This window comes from Mustela lutreola, chromosome 7, assembly GCF_030435805.1.
Source record: "Mustela lutreola isolate mMusLut2 chromosome 7, mMusLut2.pri, whole genome shotgun sequence".
Taxonomy (NCBI): Eukaryota; Metazoa; Chordata; class Mammalia; order Carnivora; family Mustelidae; genus Mustela; species Mustela lutreola.
In genome coordinates, this window is record NC_081296.1 from 129,154,065 (window position 1) to 129,166,274 (window position 12,210).

Below are 12,210 nucleotides of genomic sequence, written 5' to 3' on the forward strand. Positions count from 1 at the left end.
TTTCACAGTTTTAAAATCCCAGAGCTCATTCTCCAGACCTCTTTTCTATCTACTTTCTATGGCTACTACGTCATCTTGGTGGTTTTATTCAGTTTCAAGGTTAAAGATAGTATTCTGATAGATTTAGTCCAGACTTCTTATCTAAAATCCCTTGTTTCTGTTTTATTTTTCCTCCAAATACTTAATGCTTTCTAATACACCATAGAGAAATTATTTTGCTTATTTTCTATCTCCTTCTGCTTAAATATAAGGTTTATAGGAACAGTGCTTTTGTTACTTAACTATTCTTCCTAGGGGTTGGAATAATGCCTGTTCAGAGCAGGCACTCAGTAACTGTTTTCTTTTGTCTTGGGGCTGCATGGGAAGAGTCAGAACTCTTCAAGACACACAGATATCCCATCAAAGTTTTACAAGTCCAAAACTTGAGTAAGATCAACCACTTTAAAAGGGCAATCAGTGTAATTCCTATTTAAAACTGCCACAAAATCCACTATAAAGTTAAAAGTCAGGAACTTAAATTTTTAGATTTTGTTTTAGATGACTTGACTCTATTTTCTAACACAAGGTTGCTTTTGAGGAGATCTCCCTGTGATTTTACCAGCATTTGTTAGATTTCAGAAACTGACCCTCCATTTCCTTTTTGAACATTCATTTATTTCACATTTGGGAGGTACCATATGCTTCAGCCACAGTAACATTCTAGAATGTGAACTAAGGCAGCAGATCTGTATGCACTTCACAGTGGCAAAACTTTATTATTTTTTTTTTTTTTTTTTTATTTTTTTATTTTTTATATTTCTTTTTTTTTTTTTATTTTTTTTTATTTTTTATTTTTTATAAACATATATTTTTTATATACATATATTTTTATCCCCAGGTCTGTGAATCAACTTTATTATTTTTTAAGTTCTTTATGATGCTTGGCTACTGTCATTTTATTATGATATACAAGGTGGCAATTTATATATGGAATTGAGATGGTATGTGTGAACATGAGTGGCGTACACTTCATTTAATCCAGAATTCTTCACCTTACTTTTGCTTTAAGAAGTTCTATTAACCAGGGTGTAACTCATTTGTGTGCACAGTGTATAGAGCAGCCCTTCTCCACCAGTTCATAATTTAGCCAGAGGGACTCCAGATTGACTCTCAGCTGGCAACCACACAGAACAAAATAGCTCCATAGGGCCAGATGTGAGCATTGTGCTGGTTTTCCTGCTTGTTTTTCTTTCCTCTTTCCTTTCCTTTTTGTGAGTATTATTATCATGAGCCATCCACCTGAAACCCAGAGAGAGCTAGCAACTCATTCTTTACTCAGCAATGAAAAAGACACAAGACTTGGTTAAGCAGTTCAAATAATCACACTCATAATCCAGGGGTTTAAACTGCTACCTGAGTATCCCTCCCCGCCCATTACCAAAAGAAACAGCAAAGCAAGCCAATAACAAACAAAAAAAACTTGAAAGAATAAAGAGGTACCATATGCCCTTGTAGTGTTTTACTGCTTTGCTTTTTAACAGCAAGTCTATAACCCCCTATAATATTTTCTATACTCTTTTCTTGGGAGAAAATTATTTTTAATGTTGCATGTTAAAAATTATTATAAATGTGCTCTACGATAGCTGAGTTTTAGAACTACATTTTACACTAGCTATTACAAAATCATCTATTTGTAAATAATGGTTAAAAAAGCAAATTCTTAAATAATCCTCATTGCAAAACTGGAAAGTAATTGCCACATGATAACTAGTTAAGTGGAAATGAAGTAAATAAAGATAAGGGAATAATTGCTGCCTTTGGGTTATTTCATGCCTGTAACTCACTGTGAGACTGAAAATTTTCTCCCTAAATGCTTTTTTAAAAGTGTTATCTTATTGTAAAGGGTGTCTTCTGAGATAGTTAATAGCATAACTTCACATGCAAAATCTTTCATTCCACTCTCTTGTCTACGCATTTCAGTGGGAATCTGTAAAACATTCCTGTTCTACCAAATGTAATTATTCATCCAATTGTGATTTATTTATTATTGCTATTTTACACTATCTCAGACATGTGAAATTTGAGACAAGCACTTCATTCTTAAAAGAGAGAGTCTGAAAGCCTCTGGCTCACTGTTCAAGTTCACTTTGGGTCTATTCCATCCAATACTTGCTCAGAATCTTGCATGTTAACTTCATGATCTGACTTCCATTCCCTTGCGGACACTAACACACAAAAACAAGCAAACATCATGGGGAGTAACACAATTATCTCTGTGAATTATAATCCAGAGGCAAGGGAATGAGAAACTTTCAAGAACAAAATGTCTTACATCCGGTTCCTACTCAAGGAGGAGATTTCCTAGTAGAGTCATACCTTTTTTGGTGTTGGCTCTGACAGGAGATCTTATCCCTGACCTTTACCTCCCAGGGTCGAGTTTATCACATGTACTGCCTTGCTAAATGTTTTCTTTCTCAATTATACAGCTCCTAGTTCAATGTCATATACTATTATAAATATTGAACTTGGTCTTCCAGGCTCACACAGTCATATTCTCTCTACCTCTCTTGGTGGCCAGGTCTAGGGAAAAAGTCGAGCTTGAATACATAGTTTCTGCTTTATTCAGACCTTGTCATTTAGATAACTTCTTTTCAATAAGTCCTTCAGGAAAACAAAAATGAAACACTACTTACTACACTGAACATACATATTGATTTAGGATACATTCTAATCTCAGAAAATTTAAAATTGAAAATAAAGGAACATAGTAATTATTATTGATAAACTGATTATTTGTGTTATTTGGAGAACTGATGGGAAAGTTTTGTTTTTTTCTCCCCTTTTCTGCTTCTTTTATTCTCCTACTCTATGAATCATGTCTTTTTTTTACTGTAACTGAAATCCAGTCACTAGGGAGGCCTACAGCTATTTAGAAAGCAAAACTTGGATAAAGCTTACTCATTCCAATGTTTGTATTTTGTCAAAAAAAAAAAAAAAAGAAGAAGAAGAAGAAGAAGAAAGAAAATTTAAAGATTTGTTGCTGTCCCTCAAACACAATTCTCAGGCACTAAAAAATCATTTATGATGAAAATAAAAAGAAGAAGATAAAATGAACTTTCAGAATTTGAGGTGAAGGCTATCCACCTTAGAATTTACAGACCGAAGCATACCTTGGGAAGAAACATTTTTATGGCCTTTGAGATTTATGATCTACTGGTACATTGAAAATAATTGGCCGTGAGAATTCACAGGAAGCTACTTGTATAGCACCCACTGGGTGAGCTCATTTTATTTAAGCCATAAATTTCATTGAAAAAAATTACTGAAAGCTGATGAAAAACCTCAACTTCTGGAAAAAAAGAAAAAATCAAAACCAAATAACACAAAATTCTCCTAGAAAATCTGACGATTGCAGAGAAAGGTAATGCAGTTTTTTTTCAGAATCACATAGACAAATGTCTTTAAGCAAGTGTCAAGAAATGGACATTGAAGACATATTCTTGTTCAAAGCCAATGTTCAAGCCCAGGAAATTGCGACAGAAAAATATAAGGACTCTCAAAAGAAAGAGGTTAATGTATAGTTTTTTAAAGTGAATTTTGAGGTTCTTAGAAATAAATGGCATAGCTTCTAGGAAAATACATACCTACCTATATAGACCACACTTGCTGTAACTCACTGCTACATTCATAAAGTATTCTATCACCACATAATTTGTTGTTACTTGACTTTATTTCATGATAGGTACTGGTATAAATACAGATATGCATATAGATGTATATATAAAGATAAGGCTACAGAAATTGGTCTGTAAAACTTTTCTTTGTTCCTCAGGATCACAGCATATCCAAATTTCCCACATCGTAAGAGTGAATAATCCCCTGAGGATAAGTTAGCCATGAATTAAATATTACTCTTCTAAAACCTTGGTGATGAAGGACAATGTATTTTATTTAGCACAATAAATGTTTCTAGCCATAGCTGAAAAAAAAAATTGATTCATCCTAATACATGCAAACATAAAAAAAAAAAAAAAAAAAGAAAAAAGAAAAGAAAAAGAAGAAGAAGACTGGCTCTCCCTTACTCTGGTCAAAATCTGAACCTAGTGTCAGCAATGATTCAGTCTGTAAAGAATGCTGACTCCCAGACAGAGGCATTCTGCTTTAACCAAATTTATTGTTTTTAGGCTGTTCAAGGTTGGAAAGTGAATTTCCAAGAGCATGTTCATTTCTTCATTTCTCCCTGCACTCTGGAAAGCATATCACTTTTACTGCCTCAGATAGTGGAGAGAATCAGATTCATTTTCTAGTTCTCCTCAGACTGACTGCATGAAATGTACATTAAGTGTTTCATTCATAGCAGTAAATTATATGCCGATGGAAATTTTGAATCATACCTACCACATTTTGTTTTTGCAAGTTTAGTCACCATTAAGATAGAATCAAGCTCAACTATTTTTTTTTTAAACTAATGTAGTTTTCGGTTTTTATTTTTGAATAATGTGTAGGCTTCCTCTACTTTAAAAATATAGTTCTATTCCAATTAAGAAATAGTGTTAATAACTTTTCTTAAAGAGAGCAAGGGGGAAAACAGAGTTGAGGGTTTGTTTGTTTAATTATTTTACCTGCAAAACAATGTCTAAGCTTGCCTAATGGCAAGTCCTTGTAAGCACTAAGCAAGAGATGGGGGTAGAAAGTCACAGAAGGAAGCATCACATCAAAGGAAAACCAGTTGCACTGATGGAACCCTTTAGGCAGGAACACTGAAGGAGAACATGAATTGTTTATGCAGATGTGTTTTCCTTTATAAAGTCTTGTGTGTCTCAGCTGTGAATGCTTATCCTTAGGAAGAGTTTGCAGAGTTCAAGCAACATAGGGCACAGACCTGATGTTCCCAAATGGCATATCTCTCCGATTTTCTATCTAGATCCACGGACATTGACATTTCTTCCAGTCAATCTACTGAAGTGTCCATTGAGGTGAAACCATGAAGCACTAGCACTTTTGTTGTTGTTGTAATTGCTGTTGTTGTTAAATAACAAAATAACCAGAATATATGCACTGAAATGAGAGTTTTGCTTCAAAGTAGTTGTCTTGCAAAGTTCTAACTTACTCCAGCAGTAGCGATATTTCTTAAGTAAGATACTATTAGGGAAGTATCAGCTTGATACTGAAATTAGGTAACATTCAAAAAGTAGAGATAAACTGCAATTCCTGGAGTTAATTGGCTGATATTGAAGGTGTTTATAATCACTCATCTAAAAACATACATTTCAGTAGACTTCTTGTTTCTTTATGTTTTCAATAGGCTTAGTGTTTTAATGGAAAAAAAAAATCAGGATTTAAAGTTAGAAGATCTGAGGAGAAGGGTGCCTGGATGGATCAGTGGATTAAAGCCTCTGCCTTCAGCTCAGGTCATGATCATAGGATCCTGGGATCGAGCCCCGCATTGGGCTCTCTTCTTGGCAGGGGGCCTGCTTCCCACCCCACCCCCCACCCCTGCCTGCCTCTCTACCTACTTGGGATCTCTCAAATAAATAAATAAAATCTTTAAAAGAAAAAAAAAAAGAGAGAAGAAGAAGAAGATCTGAGGAGAAATGTTTTAGGAAAAGCAGGACCAAAGACAAAGAGGTGTCACAGATAAAATCTCCTGGACTAGTAGTGTTATGATTCTTGTATTAGGATATGAGGCTGGAGAAGTATATTGCCACCACATTATTAAAGAGCTCTTTTTGTAGTATTTTCTCACCTATAAAATAAAAGTATCTCTTACCCATTTTGCTGGCATAACTTGAGAACTTAAATTAGGAGATGTATGGGTAAGTGCTTTATGAAATGAGAGAAGTGTGGGGCCCATGGGTGGCTCAGTTGGTTAAGTATCGGCCTCGGGCTCCAAGTCATGATCCTAGCTCTTGTTTTCTCTCTCTCTCTTTCTCTCTCTCTCAAATGAATAAATAAAATCTTAAAAAAAAAAGGAAAACGAGAGATGCAAATATTAGGTTGAATACATCAAAAGTATAAAAACAGTACTCAATAGATTGTGGAACATATGGTCCAAAGACATTCAGTGTAGGTGTGTTAAGGTCTGTGACAGTGAGGAAGCTTGGGACGGGAGTGAGGGGCAGGGCTGTAGAAAGGAAACAGAGAGAATGGTGTGGTTGGGTTGACTATATGTGAGAAGCCTCTGAGGACCACCCTGCTTGTTTATTTCATTGAATATCAATCAGCGGCTTGTGTAGCATGGTGCAGGTCTGTTCTAGAGATTTCCCTAGCAGATACACATAAGCTTTGAAATGCTAATTCCTTCTCCAGTTTATGTCATAGAGTATAATTTCCTGTAACCTTCTAACCATTTAACTCTCAGTAGGGAAGTGTGAACCCAGTGGACACCCTAACGGGTGGACGTTGTTCAGAAAAGACCATAGAAACACCATTTCTCCTTTATTGACAGTAGTATTCTGGTCTTTGTTATCAACATTTACATATATATCATCTGAAATAAGTTTAACTTGCTTACTCCTTTAGGGAATATGTATTTGACCCTGACTCTGCTGTTTATCAACTATTGAAAGATGGATAAATTGAGCTTTCTATGCCTAGTTGTTGTGGGGTTATTTGTGGAAAAGGAAGGTAATAGTTATTTCTTTCTTACAGACTGTTCTAATATTTAATTGCAGTAATTCTGTTAAGGTTCTTAGTGTAGTGCCTGGATAATAGCCATCACTCAGTAAAAGAGTTACCTGTCATTACACATCATGATAACTGTAATAACACTTGCTTTAGGTCTACTGTCAGTGACATATTATACAAATTCATATGGAACTGGTTCATATGGTTGCAATAATAATGAACACGACCTCCTTAATGAACTGGTTAATCAAAGATGTTCTCGATGTTCTATCTTATTGAAGATAGGATTCTATCTGGCCAGAATGAACACCAGGAGATTGTGAAAGTCACCAAAACTATTTTAAAGTGTAGGATCACTCAGCCTTTTTTGTGAGTTCCTTATGATTGGCAAGGCTTTAGATTTACTGGTCTTCAATTCTCAGCTGACTACTGCGCACTTACATCTGTGCTACAATGGGAACAGACTCTGAAGACGTGGAAAGCGAACCAGTAGGACTGAGGTACTTTGCCCATGTTGCTATAACTTATTTACCTTTTTTACCCAAATAAAGATATACAGAAAGACTATATAAGAAAATACTGCCCATAATGTTGGGAAAAGGGAAGTTCTTCCTAAGCAGGACAAAACAAAAAACTTCAAAGAGAAAATTGACAGGTTTATATACTTTATTATATCTTTTTTTTTTTAACATTGTCTTTCTTCCTTTTTTTTTTAATTTTATGTATTTATTTGACAGATATCACAAGTAGGCAAAGGCAGGCAGAGAGAAAGAGGGGGAGCAGACTCCCTGCTGAGCAGAGAGCCCGATGTAGGGCTGGATCCCAGGACCCTGAGATTGTGACCTGAGCCGAAGGCAGAGGCCCAACCTACTGAGCCACCCAGCTGCCCCATATACTTCATTATATTTTAATGAGAGATTCAGAAAGACAAAATCCAAATGGCAGATAATGAAAACACACACACACACACACACATACAACAGGATTATTATACAAATTCATAGAACATATAAATAGTTCCTATAAATCAGTAAAAAAAAAAAAAGTACAAAAATACATTCTAGGTAATTCACAGAGGAATTTAAGATAATTAATCAGCATAAAAAGGTACTTAATGTTACTTTTGACATAAATTAGAACTAAAATACTATGATATATATTGCTTATTAAACTGGTAAGAATTTAAAAACAATAGAAGTTGGAAATATTACAAATGACCTTGGATGATCATGTCTGTTCACTTCCCTTTATTCATAGGTGGCTAAAGACCCTGTATTTGCTATAGTATCCCAGTGAAAGTACGAATGAAGCAACATAGAACATATAAATTTTACTCATTTTTGAAAATAATGGATTAGGGATTTTTTAAAGCCTCACAAAGATGTTATTTCACAATTCTCTGAAGTCATAGACTAAACAGGGAAAAGATGATTGAAGTTTATTAGAAAGAGAGTTTCTAATCAAAATAAACAATAATATATTCTTTTTTTGCAAATTATTTTTTTCTTATTGGAAAAGTAAGACTTTACTATTGTTATTTTAAAATAAAATTAGACACTGCAGAAAAAAACTGTAAAAAATCAACTCTAATTCCAGCATCCAAACATAACTTCAATGTTTTTATTTTTTAATTTTCAAAATATACATATACATATTTATCTAAATAAATGAAACTGATTTTTTGTGTTGTTTTCTTACCTTTCACCCAACAAATTGTTGTAAACGTCTGATATGTCAAGACCTTTAGGTCTTTGTAATTTTAACAGTTACATGGTATTCTCCCATATCAACATGGCATACATTATTTGTCTAATCTTTTTTTTTAAATGGATATCTGAATTTATTCTTAAAGAATAGCTCTTTAAAATTAGACCTGTCATGCTTCCAAGGAATTGAGCACTCCATTAATGACATCGAGTGAGGAAAGAATGATGGAATTAATGTAAAACAGCAATATGACTTGGTCAAATGAGATTTTTTTTTTGACCCCAGGATTCTATCATTTTAGAAGTGTTGGGTTGAAATAGTATCTTCCTCCCAAATTGACATCTTTTCTAGAACCTCAAAATATAACCTTTTCAGGTATTAGGATCCTTACAGATATAATTAGTTAAGATGAGGGCATATTGGAGTAGGATGGGCTCTGCATACACTATGATTGGTGTCCTTACAAGAACAGGAGGACACACAGACACACAGACACGAGGAGAGAACACCATGTGAGGATGGAGGCAAAGACGGGAGTGAATCATCTATAAGCCAAGGAACACCAAGGGTGGTCAGCAATACCAGAAGTTAGGAGAGCAGCATACAACAGATTTTCCCCTACAGCCTTCCCAGAAAATATGGCCATATGACACCCTGATATCTAGACTCTAGAACCTTTGAGAGAATACATGTCTGTTGTTTAAAGCCATGCAGTTTGTGGTAATTTGTAATGGCAGCCCTAGGAAACTAATATACTAGGTAAATTTTGGTAGATTGACTATAAAATGGGTGTAGACAGATCCTTACCAAAGTGTTATGCTCAAGGAAGTAATACCCGGCTGATATAAGCTGGTAGAATAGAATTCCAGGAACGTAGGAAGATTAAAAAACATGGTTCTATTATAAAATTCTGTTTATTGGTGGGCACCAAGAATCTGGAGAAGAGTGGTAATTTAAAAAAAATAAGAAGAAGTGTAAAATCTGGGGTAGGACCTATAATACAATCTCTTCCTGGGCATCTCTGATGCCTCTCAAGGAACATATCATAACTCTTTCCTTTAGGGATGACACTGAATTACATACTGCACCAGGTGAAAACAATGAATTGGGCTCCAGTCTAGGTGTCACTCTAGTCACAAGTTTCTTGGAGCTGCTTCCCACAGAAGAGTGATGCTCTAACAACAAATAAGTCATGCTATTTGATAAACAACTATAGTATCTCAGGAACAAACAGCGATCAGCATTATTCACCCCAGGATTATACAAGTTAGCCAGAGGTTATCTAATCTAGACTGGGCATGACTTGGGATATTTCACATTTCCTCATGTTTCTTGACCTCCGCCTGGGATCAGTATGCTAAACGAGGCATGTTCTTCCATAGAAATAGCAGAGCACAAGAGAAGAAATGGAACGAGCAAAGTTCCTTGAGGGTTCGTGTCTGAGCATGCTGGCATTTCCTCATTCTGTTGGCAAAAGTAAGTCCTGGGAGCCACTGAAGAAAACACTTCACATGTGCAGAAAGAAGGCATTACAACGTTATATGGCAAAGGGCATAGATATAGAGAGGAATGAAGAACTGGATTGACTTCCTGTTATTGCAACTAAAAGGGTTGTTAATTAATATAGGCTCAGGTCACTTTCCATCATAAATTAGTCCTAGTTTATTGTATGTCTAAAGTATGTCATATTCTGTAGCATGTTTTAGTTTATATAATATCTAAAGACATCTTGAAAAATTAAAAAGAAAAAAAAAAACCTGCATGTTTTCTGTACCACAATGTCTGGGATGCGTGATGGTTTGCCTTCCGCTCCTCCCCATTGAAGTGAAGAGATGAATCTTGCTTTTCTTCAAAATGTTTATTTTTCATAAAAAAAAAAATCTGTATTGCTGGGTTACTCTTAGTTCTTCCCACAATTTAGCATTTCAAACATTTGGAATTCGTTTGGCTAAAAAGGAAAAAAAAAAAAAGAGCTTAAAAATGTTAGCTGGCAATGTTCTAACATATTATAAAACAAACAAAACCAAGTCCCCGGCCACCCATGCTGGGAGATGTTGCCTGGGCTTACGTGATTAGTCAAAATGCTCTTGCATGGATTGTATGTGTTTCTTTGGAAAATCTAAGCAGGGGACAGCAAAGATGCCACATGCTGATATCCAGGCTTTCGCCACTATCTGTTCAATCTCTTCCTGTACTTACACCAGCTTTAGCTTTGGGATGTCTATTATTATTATTTTTTAATCAACATCAAATGTTAATGGAAAAGACTGAGAGCTTGGGCTTAAGAATCAGATAGCCTTTTGTTTAAATTTTGGCTCTGCCACGCTCTGACTCTGTAGCTTTAGATAATTTAACCTCCCTATACTTCAATTTCCTGAGGGGAAAAATGTTTATCAATCCTGCTTCATGGAGTTGTTACGAAAAACAAGAAGGTAATATTTGCCTAGCTCCAGGCAGTAAGAGCCGTCAAGAAGAGGACTTCTTCCTAGTGAATGTCTTACAGTGTATGAGTCAGTGTTTGCTGACCACCCAGAGGGTTTATTTCTCACTCCTGTTTCATGCTGCTATGGGCTGAACTTGGGCTCTGTCCAGTATCTTCTTCATGCTGGTATCCAGGGGAAAGAAGCGGTACTAATCTTGCGTCCTGGCGTTCCTGTGGCAGGCAAATAGGAGAGAGAGGGTGGAATGACACAGAACCTTAAAATGGGTGCTTGGAAGTGGCAAGAGTCACTGCCATTGACATTGGGTTGGTCAAAGTTACTCATGTTGCAGAGTCTGCCTCCAATTAGATGGCGAGGACACAAAGTGTCCCGCAAGGACAGATTCAGTAGGGAGAGACAGGATGCAAATATTTTTACAAGTGTGTGGCATGTTCTGGCAGCTTTGCCTGTTTGTGAATGACCCAACTTTGGAGAGTGAGAACTGCACAATGAATCACAATTCACACATGACTTCTGATGGTGCCAACAAATGAACATTCAGATCCCTCGAACTCAGCTTTGGATCTCAAAACACAAATTGTTTCCCACTTTACAATTTAACTGACTGAGCCACCCAGGTGCTCCTTCCCACTCTACACTTTGAATGCTTAAGTAAGGGGCACCTGAGTGGCTCAGTGGGTTAAAGCCTCTGCCTTCAGCTCAGGTCATGATCTCAAGGTCCTGGGATTGAACCCCACATCAGGCTCTCTGCTCAGTGGGGAGACTGCTTCCCTCTCTCTCTCTCTCTCTCTCTGTCTGCCTATCTGCCTACTTGTGATCTCTGTCTCTCTAATAAAAAAATAAAATCTTTTTTAAAAAGTTAAAAAAAATAAATGCTTAAGTAAAACTTTATTTATTTATTTATTTTTTGTAGATAGAGGATGGATTTAATTTTGACATATGAATATCAGGAGCAGATTTTATTTAATAATCAAATTCTGTGTTACAGCAAGTGATTCCTGCTGAGTGACTTTGTACATAAGAAACAAGTGTGAAGAGTGGCTATGATGGTTCATTTACTGAGCACCAAATGTGTGCTGGGCATTTCTCTAGACTCCTGTGATGCGTCAAATTTTAAAAGAGACAGAAGTCTCTACCATCTTGGAGCTTACATTCCAGTGGAAGAGATAGACAAGTGTAATAAACATGTACATAGAACAAAAGCGTAGTGATCTGGGTAAAACAGAGTAAGGGTGAAGCAGGAAGGGTCAGGGCATGCTATTTAATGGTCAGTCAGGAGAAGCATCATTTGCAAAGAGATTTTTGATCAATGACTTTAATTAAGGAGGTAAAGAGAAAGTGGGTCCTATGTAATGGGGATCGTTAGGGAAAAGACGGCCATGCCCGCTGTTTGAAGAACAGCAAGAAGGCCATGTGCATAAACTGAGTGAGTAAGCGGACAGATAGCAGGAGATGA